Below are 9,612 nucleotides of genomic sequence, written 5' to 3' on the forward strand. Positions count from 1 at the left end.
AGGGGGGGAGGGAGACACACACCTTGGGATGCGCAAAGCACAGAGGAAGGGCCATGTGAGAACACAGTGAGAAGGCAGCTATCTACAAGCTAAGGAGAGAGGCCTCAGGAGAAATCAAACCTGCCGACATCTTGATCTTGGACTTCCAGTCTCTAGACCTGTGAGAAGATTAATTTCTGTTGTTTAAGCCACCTGGTCTGCTGTATTTTATTATGGAAGCTCTAGCAGACTAATGCAAGAACTTAGCCAAATGCAGAGGTTTTCAAGCTTGGTCCCTCGTTGGGACCATCCAAGGAGCTTTAGGCAGTACTAATGCTCGGTTTCTCCCCTCAGAAATTCTGATATGATTGGCTTGGTGTGTAGCCTGGGTATCAGGACTTTTTTTTTTTTTAATTTATTTATTTTATTAATTCTTTTATTTTCGGCTGCGTTGGGTCTTCGTTGCTGCGTGCGGGCTTTCTCTAGTTGCAGCGAGCGGGGGCTACTCTTCCTTGCGGTGTGCGGGCTTCTCATTGCGGTGGCTTCTCCTGTTGCGGAGCACGGGCTGTAGGCGCACGGGCTTCAGTAGTGACTCGTGGGCTCTAGAGCGCAGGCTCAGTAGTTGTGGCTCACGGGCTTAGTTACTCTGTGGCATGTGGGATCTTCCCGAACCAGGGCTCGAACCCGTGTCCCCTGCATTGGCAGGCGGATTCTTAACACTGTGCCACCAGGGAAGCCCATCAGGACTTTTTGATAAGTCCTAAATATCAGCCAAGGTGAGAACCACTGGGGTAATGGGTAGAAGCTTCGAGGAAACAGTTTAGTTTGACTGAAAAACAAAAAACAAAAATTTTTTGTTTTGGGTCTGCTTAATGAAGTGGTTAGATAACCCCCCTCTGCCCCCCTTCACATCACTGAAAGTATTTAAGCAGAGGTAGGAAATGGTGCAACGGTTTCCTGGGAGAGGTTGCACCAGGTCACCAGAGTACCATCCTCCTGGGAAATGGGGCATCCACCCTGTCACCACCACCCCCAAACATCCAACCTCACCCTTGCCTGACCCCACACGTGTGGACATTCTACTAGAGCACCCTGGATCCCTCTCACCTGGTAGTTTCTGATCCACACCACTCACTCTCTGATCTGTCTTATTTGAGTGTTTCTCTGTGACCTTCCAGGTCCTCACCATCAAATGAAGAGGCTAAACTTGAGGTATTCTGAGCTTCTTTGCAGATCTCAGATTTCTTAATTTTAATCAAGTAAAAATATAGCTTCCTGATTGTAACAGGAGATGGGAATTAAGTGAGCAACTTCAAGCCATATCAAGTTCCTCTCTAAGAGAAAGGCAGATTTAGTCAATGAGCTATGCTTACTTCTACACAAATTGAATTAGTAGGAAATGAAAGGGTCACCTGCTAGAGATGTCCCTTTGGCCCTGGCGGATAAATGCTTTTCTAGACTGACTGCCTGGGAAAGCTTAAATTTGTTGTGGGCACACCTGTCAGCCTTGCTAGTGTATTGTTTTGTTTTTGTTTTTGTTTTTTTCTGCTAGATGCTTATTATCCTGTAAACTGGTGCAGTAAATCGGCACAGAAGGGGGTGGTGTGCCAGGCATTCAGGCGATCTCTATATACCCCCTAACTGCTGGAAATTATGGGCTCCTGGGAGAGGGGAGACATCAGAGGCCTTTCTTAGAACCTCAAGTGGGATTTGCCTTCCTGTATGCTTTATTCCTCCTCATTGTGGATTTTGGGACTCAACCTGCTCTTGTAACTTTGGGTCCTGCCCCAGTTCTTCCCACTGGGATTCTCCCCATGCTAAGTGCAACTAGGGAGTAGAGTACACTGGCTCTGCGGCCCCTTTTATGCCATCTCTGAAACTAGCTGTGACACTTTGGCATTGAACCATTTAATGTCTGATAATGTGGGAAACAGGCAGGAAGTAACAAAAGTGGATGTAACAGTGATTTTAAGCCCTACAGAGTTTTAGAGTCAAAGCCCCTGGCCTTCTCTTCTTGCTTCTTTCTGATGGAAACTAAAAGTCTAACATGAGAATGAGTGTCATGTGTGTGTACATGTGTTGTGTATGTGTATATATACATACATAAAGATACTTATTTTAAAGAATTGGCTCACATGATTGTAGAGGCTGACAAATCTGAAATCTGTAGGGCAGGCTGGCGGACTGGAAACCCAGGTGGGATTTGATGCTGCAATTTTGAGGCAGAATTCCCTTTTCTTCAGAAAACCTCAGTTTTTGCTCTTAGGGCCGTCAACTGATTGGATGAGACCCATCCTCATCAAGGGTAATCTCCTTTACTTAAGGTCAACTGTTAACCTTATCGAAAAAACACCTTCACGGCAACACCTGTATTAGTATTTGATTAGATAACTGAGTGCTCTAGCCTAACTAGGTTGGCACATAAAATCAACCATTATAGACACTAAGAGGCCAGCAACCTCTGGGCCCAACTTTTGATTCAGTCTCTGCAATCTTCTAGGTTTTGGGGGAAAAAAACCCATCATTTTTTTTTTTTTTTTTTTAAACCCATCATTTTTGACCTTGGTTTCTCTTTCTAAAATGATCTGGCGTATCTGTGGACGTTGCCCCCACTGAAAAACTAGTTTGAAGGTCAAGGCCAAGGAGGCATAGACTTACAGGATGATATTGATGAAAAGGGCTTGAAAGATGATCTGGTCAAGCCCCTCAATTTACAAATAAGGAGATTGAAGCCCAGCAGAGAGGTGCTATTTAAAGCCAAGAGATTGTGACCCATGGCTGCAGAATGTCACTACAGCCATCAAGTGTATTGTGACAGTAATTGCTGTATTTTCCTAAAAATGGCTCTCAGTGATCATGTGCTGGCCTGGGTGTGGGCAGGACCCTGCATAGACTCAGGAATATTCATCAGGTACCTACAAAGGAACCTTCTGGAGATTAGGCCTTAGTACAGTCCGTTGGCATCCAGTAAGTGTCCATACACTGAGAAGGCATGAACACGCTGGGCCATCTTGAGGTAAAAACACATAAGAGAAAAGGTGGAACCCCTGTGAGAAAAGAGGAAGAAAGAAGGGTGACTGGGTGAGGAGATAATGCCAGAACTACAAATAGAATGTATCTGGTTTTCCTCTTCCCTCTCTCTGAAGGCTTCTTCTCACTCTCCTTTACTGGCTCATCCCCCCTTGCCCAAGTCCTTTAAATGCTGACATTCTGCTAAGTTCAGAGCCCCCTTCTCTTCTAGTAGTATCCTCTCTCCCTAAGTGAAGCCATCTTCTGCATGGCTTCCACGTCACAAAGGATCCTCCAGTATGAACCTGCAGCACAGATAACCTCTATGAGCTCCGGTCGTGTATATCCGACAGGCTGCTAGCATCTCCATTTAGATGCTGCCTCAAGCTCAACATTTCTAAATTTGATCCCACGCATCCCCACAGCCCCTGTCCTTAAAACAACAGCAAAGCACGAATGAAAACTCACTTCATCTTCCTCCAGGGTTTTTGTTTTCTCTGAGTGAATGGTATACCACATCCATCAAATTGGACGAGGTGGAAATTTAGGAGACATTCTTCACATCCCTCCCTGTTCCCCATCATTATTTCTTCAGTAGCTCTCAAATCCACCCACTTCTCTACATCTCTTATTCCCAAAAAGCACATTGTAACTCAAAAGAGTTTTCACAAACTGAACCCACTCATGCAACCAGCGTCCAGATTAAGCAGCAGTACATTACCTGCTCCCAGAAGCCCCCCTCGTGGCCCATTTCAATCACTAACCTTCCCTTCAATTAGTTATTCACTAGTTATGAATGGTATCGTTCAGTATGAACTCTTTGTGTTTCAGACGGTCCTGTGTGGAAAAAAAAAATCTGATGATGTCTTGTCATCTGACTCCCTTGTTTAAAACCTTTGCATGGCTTTTTATTGCTCATTAGATAAAGACGAGATTTTTCAGCCTGCTGCTTCTCTTACCATACTGCCTTGCTTTTCTTTCAAATACCCAAATATGTGTGACCCTTCTTGTCACTAGGTCTGTATATATGCTGTTCCTTCTTCCTGGCATGCTTTTCCCACCCCCTTCTTTACTCCCCTGGGCTAATTCCTTCTCATCCTTCGGATCTCAGCTCACCTTAGTCTTCCCCAAATAGATCAGGTTCTTCTATGATCTCATAGCACTCTTCCTTTCCAGCCCTTATCAAAGGATGCTGTTGATAACCGTCATCTTCCCTGGCCAGCCTATAACCTCAGTGAGAGGTGGCAGTGACAGCATGAGCTCGACGGGGCCAAAATGGGGGAGACCACAGAATGAAGTTGGAGGAAGGGAGCCCCAAGGACAAATGCTGCCCACCTTGGTTTTGCTTAGACCAATTGAGGATAGTTGTTTCTCACCCCCTAAATTCACTATTTGGGGAAGGGTTTGCCTGATTTATTTGTTTGTTTATTTATTACATAAGTAATAATCACTGTAAAAATTCAGTCAGTATAGATGTATATAGAGGGAAAAATAAGTGAAACCCACTTTCTATTGTAATACTAAATCTTTGCTCACCCCAGAAGTGACCACTACCAGGAATGAGGTGTACATCCTCCCAGACATCCTTCCCATGCATTTACAACATGTGAACGTATATAGATTTTGGGGGTTTCTTTTCGATTAAGTGGGGGCATATTATATATATCTTTCCATGACAGTACATACAGATCTACAGAGCACCCTTAAACAATTTCCACTTCACTAATTCAGATAAGCCACTACTTTCCATTCTCTTTATTAAACATACAGATGCATGCTTGAGGCCCCATAAACATTCTTAGCTAATAGGTCACTCTGTAGCCACCGGGCATGTCTGCGCTCATGGGTTGAGTCGTATGCTTACCAAGAGTTGAGTTGTTTGTTCCCAAACCTGTTTATTGCCAGTTGTCCTTGCTACTGTAGTTATATGCTTTAACTAAATGTGAGGTAAATCAATGATATTTCAGTGCAAAATGAAAGAGAGCTGTTGTTTCTCCAAAAACTAAGTTTGATGTTTTGGGATTAAGTTCAAAGATGATCACTAAAACAAATTGCTATCCAAGTAAAGAAAACTGGGACTATTGGGGAAAAAATAGTAAAAATGGAAGGTTTTATACTTGCTTCTCAAGTGTCTTTAAGTTCTCCGTACACTTAAATAAAAATGAAGCTGGAAATGATATGTGATGTATTACGGGTGTGGTTTCTGTAAGAAAGATGACACAGAGCAGCGATTATAAGACTTGTCCTCAAAGAAAAGCATAGGCCTCATTTCAGGAGCTTGGCACATTGATGTTCATATACATGTTTTAGATTAAAATAACATGTTTTAGGTCAGTGTGTATTATTTTGCTTGATCCTCTGCTTGCTTTCTTTTAGTATTTATTTGGTTGCACTGGGTCTTAGTTGCGGCAGGTGGGCTCCTTAGTTGTGGCATGCAGACTCTTAGTTGTGGCATCCATGTGGGATCTAGTTCCCTGACCAGAGATCAAACCCGGGTCCCCTTCATTGGGAGTGTGGAGTCTTAACCACTGTGCCACCAGGGAAGTCCCTGATCTCCTGCTTTAACTGCACCTTCAACTAGCTAACTAACTCCCAGCCCCGCCTGCGGAAGCTTCCACTATATGGTAGGATAGGAGAGGGTACCATGCCGTATCATCCCATTCCATACCATCCTATAATATACTATTTATTTTTTACCTTTTTTCTTCAAACTAGATAGTAAGAGCCAAAGTGTGTCAGGACAGCACATAACTTTTTAAAGTCATTTAGTGACTTTCTCTGTCTCTCTTCCTGTCTCCCCCCCTCCCCCACCCCCCATAATGACCATGTCCCAGGCACTGTGGCAAGCACATATATACCCTAGTTTATATATATTTTTAAGTTTTATTTATTTTTGGCTTTGTTATGTCTTTGTTGCTGTGCGCAGGCTTTCTCTAGTTGTGGTGAGCGGGGGCTAGTCTTGGTTGCGGTGCATGGGCTTCTCATTGCAGTGGCTTCTCTAGTTGCGGAGCAAGGCTCTAGGCACGCAGACTTCAGTAGTTGTGTCTCCTGGGCTTCAGTAGCTGTGGCATGTGGGCTCAGTAGTTGTGGCTCGTGGGCTCTAGAGCGCAGGCTCAATAGTTGTGGCGCACAGGCTTAGTTGCTCCGCAGCATGTGGGATCTTCCCCGACCAGGGCTCAAACCTGTGTCCCCTGCTTTGGCAGGCAGATTCTTAACCACTGCGCCATGAGGAAAGTCCCTGTGCTATTTTATATTGACAATAGCTCCATGGAATAGATGGCATTATTCTCACTTCAGAAGCGAGTAAACCAAGACTCATATAACCTATACAACATATTTCTAAGTGGCAGAGCTGAGATACAAATCCAAGTCTGCCTGATTCAATGTCTGTGTCTAACCAGTTGGCTCCACAGCTTCCCCTGGTCCTTGATCCAAGAAATTGAACTCATCGCACTCATACTAGATCAGAGACTCTCAGAATGAGATCTTGAAACTCCTGGGGGCTTCCAGGACTCTTTCAGAGGCTTAAAATTATTCTCATAAAAATACTAAGATGGTATTTGATTTGTTCACTCTTATTCTCTCATGAGTGTATAGTGGACTTTTCCAGAGTCTACGTGACGTGTGATATTGCCATGGATTCAAGGCAGAAGTAGCTCTGAAGATCCAGCTGTCTTCTATTAAGCCAGACATTAAAAGGGATTTGCAAAAATGAAAAACAATGTTAACTCTTCTCCCTATTTTTTTGTTTTGGAAATAGAGTTATTTTTACCCAAATAGGTTATTTATGTTAACAAGTTACAGTTTTTGGAATATTGAATTAACAAATATTTTTAAAATTTCTCAGTTTAAATTTCTAATAGAATGATAACTGACAGATATAACACACATAAACAAAATCCCTTTGGAGTTCTCAATAATTTTTAAGATTGTAAAGGGATCTTGAGGCCAAAAGGGGGAGGGTATATGTGGGCATTTTGGTACTAAGGGATGAGTAGGATCCAGCCACATGGGTGGACCATAGCACCCAGAGGCTGTGGAGTCAGATGTGGCATAATCCAGGAGAAGGATCAATGTTAAGAAAGTCCAGCTGGTTTTGCCATCATTTTCATATTTCTGTTATAGGGATGAGATCCTAAATGTTTGTATACCTCACTATGGAGGCTCAACTTTATCATACGATCATTGGGAAACCAGTGGATGATTCTGAGTTGGAGAGTGACATAAACAGAAGCCAAGGCAAATGTTAAAGGTGTCGTTGGAAATTGAGGTGGTTGGATAATGAAGAGAAGAAGGATTCAATGCAAGCTTCTGGCTCAGAAACTAGGAAATCAGAACGTTGCAGGGACTTGCCTTTGGTCACACAGCTTGGTGACAGCAGAGCATCTGTAGTAAGTGTTCCCGAGCTCGTTTGCTTTCCACTGTACTGAATAAGACATTTTTCATCCTCCTCCCCTGGTTTCCTTCCCCTCTAAACCTCAACCAAAGAAAAGGAAGAGAGAAGTGGGCACGCTCTTTCCAACTCTATGCTCTCCCTGTCGAGGGTGCACCACCGGAATTCAAAAAACATTTCTTCAGGTAAAGCTGCTCTTTGGTGGGTCTCTTTCGTCAATTACGATGGTGCTGCTGCATGATGTTTGGATTGTACAGGCATAAATAGAGCCGCATGAGGCTCGTAATAGGGCGGGATGGGCAGGGTGGTCATGTCACAGGGAGACACTGTTGGCTGAGCTGGGCTGTCTCCAATGGACCAGGTGAAAGCGAGTGCTGGGGGCTTGCAAGACTGTGGGTTCTGACTGGTTATCACTCCCCAGCCCAGGCTGTAAGAAGAAGGCACAGTCATCGCAGTTCTGATGGGCGCTGGAGCCTTAATAATAAGTCTGATCAATCTTGCTGACCCTTCTTATTTCAGCTGTTGCTGTGACAAATTGCTTCTTTGCTGAAGTTCAGCCCAGGTATCAGTGGGGTGTGTGTGTGTGCCCGCGTGCATGTATGTGTATTTGGGCAAAGGGTGGGTCTGGTTAAGGAAGCATGCTAAATTTTAGGATGCCATAGAGTGCATGCGTGCTGGAGGTCTTGAAAGAAACTTGTTCTGTTTATCTTATGTCATTCTTCTCATTTAATTTTTTTTGTTTGTTTGTTTGTTTTGCGGTACGCGGGCCTCTCACTGTTGTGGCCTCTCCCGTTGAGGAGCACAGGCTCTGGACGCGCAGGCTCAGCGGCCATGGCTCACGGATCCAGCCGCTCCGCGGCATGTGGGATCTTCCCGGACCGGGGCACGAACCCGTGTCCCCTGCATTGGCAGGCGGACTCTCAACCACTGTGCCACCAGGGAAGCCCTTCTCATTTAATTTTAAATTCAGAATGCAAAAAGTGGTTATTAATCACAGTCTGTGCACATTTCCACTTTATGTTTTGGCCTCAAGTGACTAGATGAAAAATCAAAAGTTCCTCTATTGATTTATTATCTATAATTTAAATCCCTTCTCTGGGACCCTGAGTATACAGACATTTGTAAAATATTCCTAGCCAAGCAAGGCAGGAAGGTTTCCATTGGGAAGGGATTTGGTAGCAGAAACTGACTTCCTTTGTCAGTGTCAGTTGGTCAAATCCATCGGTTTTCCTCCCTCCATGTGTTGCGGGATGTACCCTCAACTTTCTATTGGTGATTTTCAGCTTCTGATGTAGAACTTCATACATTTGAGGATTAGAGGAAAATTTTAGGGGGAAGAATTATGTAACAGCAGCCGTTGGTCTCAAAGTCTCTTATGATCTTTCGAGTTACAACATTCTATGTGCAATATTTTAGTATATTTTAACTATTTACTTGGTAATTTCATTCAGATGTCCCATGAGCACCTTCAAGCCAGTATGTGATAATCTTGTTACTTTCTGGCCCAAACTTGCTCCTTTTGTGTTCTCTACATTAGTAATGAGAACCACGAAGCTCAGAGTTGTCCAAGCCAGATCCCAAAGGATCTTCATTCTTCTCTTTCCTTTGTGCCCTACACCTAGGGTAACATATAATTAATCACTCAAATCAAGGCACTTTTATAAGTGCAAGGGGGCACTGTTAATAATTAAGCCAAGACAATGGTATAAACGGAAATTGTCTTGAGCAAACTGGAACATATGGCCTCCATAGGTAACATATAATCTCCATTGTAATCCTTAAATGTCACTCAGTCTATTTCCTCTTTCAGTTGCCTTTGCCACTGCTTTGGTTTAGGCCCTTACCGGCCCCAACCTAAACTAACTAACTGCCTCCTAACTGGTCTCCCTGCTTCCAGGCCTCTCCAGTCCGCCCACCGTTCCCATCCAGGTCGCTCCCTGGCTTAAATCCCTTCAGTGGCTCTGGGTGGGAGGATGAAGACCAAACTCCTTAGTGTAGGACACTGGGCCCTTCTTGGTGGCTTCTTCCGCTTCCAGCATCCTTCCACCCATTTCTTCTCTACACCCACTTCTCTAGTTTCTCTGACTTGCTTGCAGTGCCTGACATTGAACCACCATGCGTCACGCTTTTGCGCATGCTATTCTCCTGCTCAAAATACTTAGCCTTCTTGTCTGTCTGTCTGAAATCGTTCAAGATTTAGCTCAAATGACCCCTACTGGGGAGGAGTTTTG

This window comes from Monodon monoceros, unplaced genomic scaffold, assembly GCF_005190385.1.
Source record: "Monodon monoceros isolate NGI ecotype Baffin Bay Population unplaced genomic scaffold, NGI_Narwhal_1 Super_Scaffold_7, whole genome shotgun sequence".
Classification (NCBI taxonomy): domain Eukaryota; kingdom Metazoa; phylum Chordata; class Mammalia; order Artiodactyla; family Monodontidae; genus Monodon; species Monodon monoceros.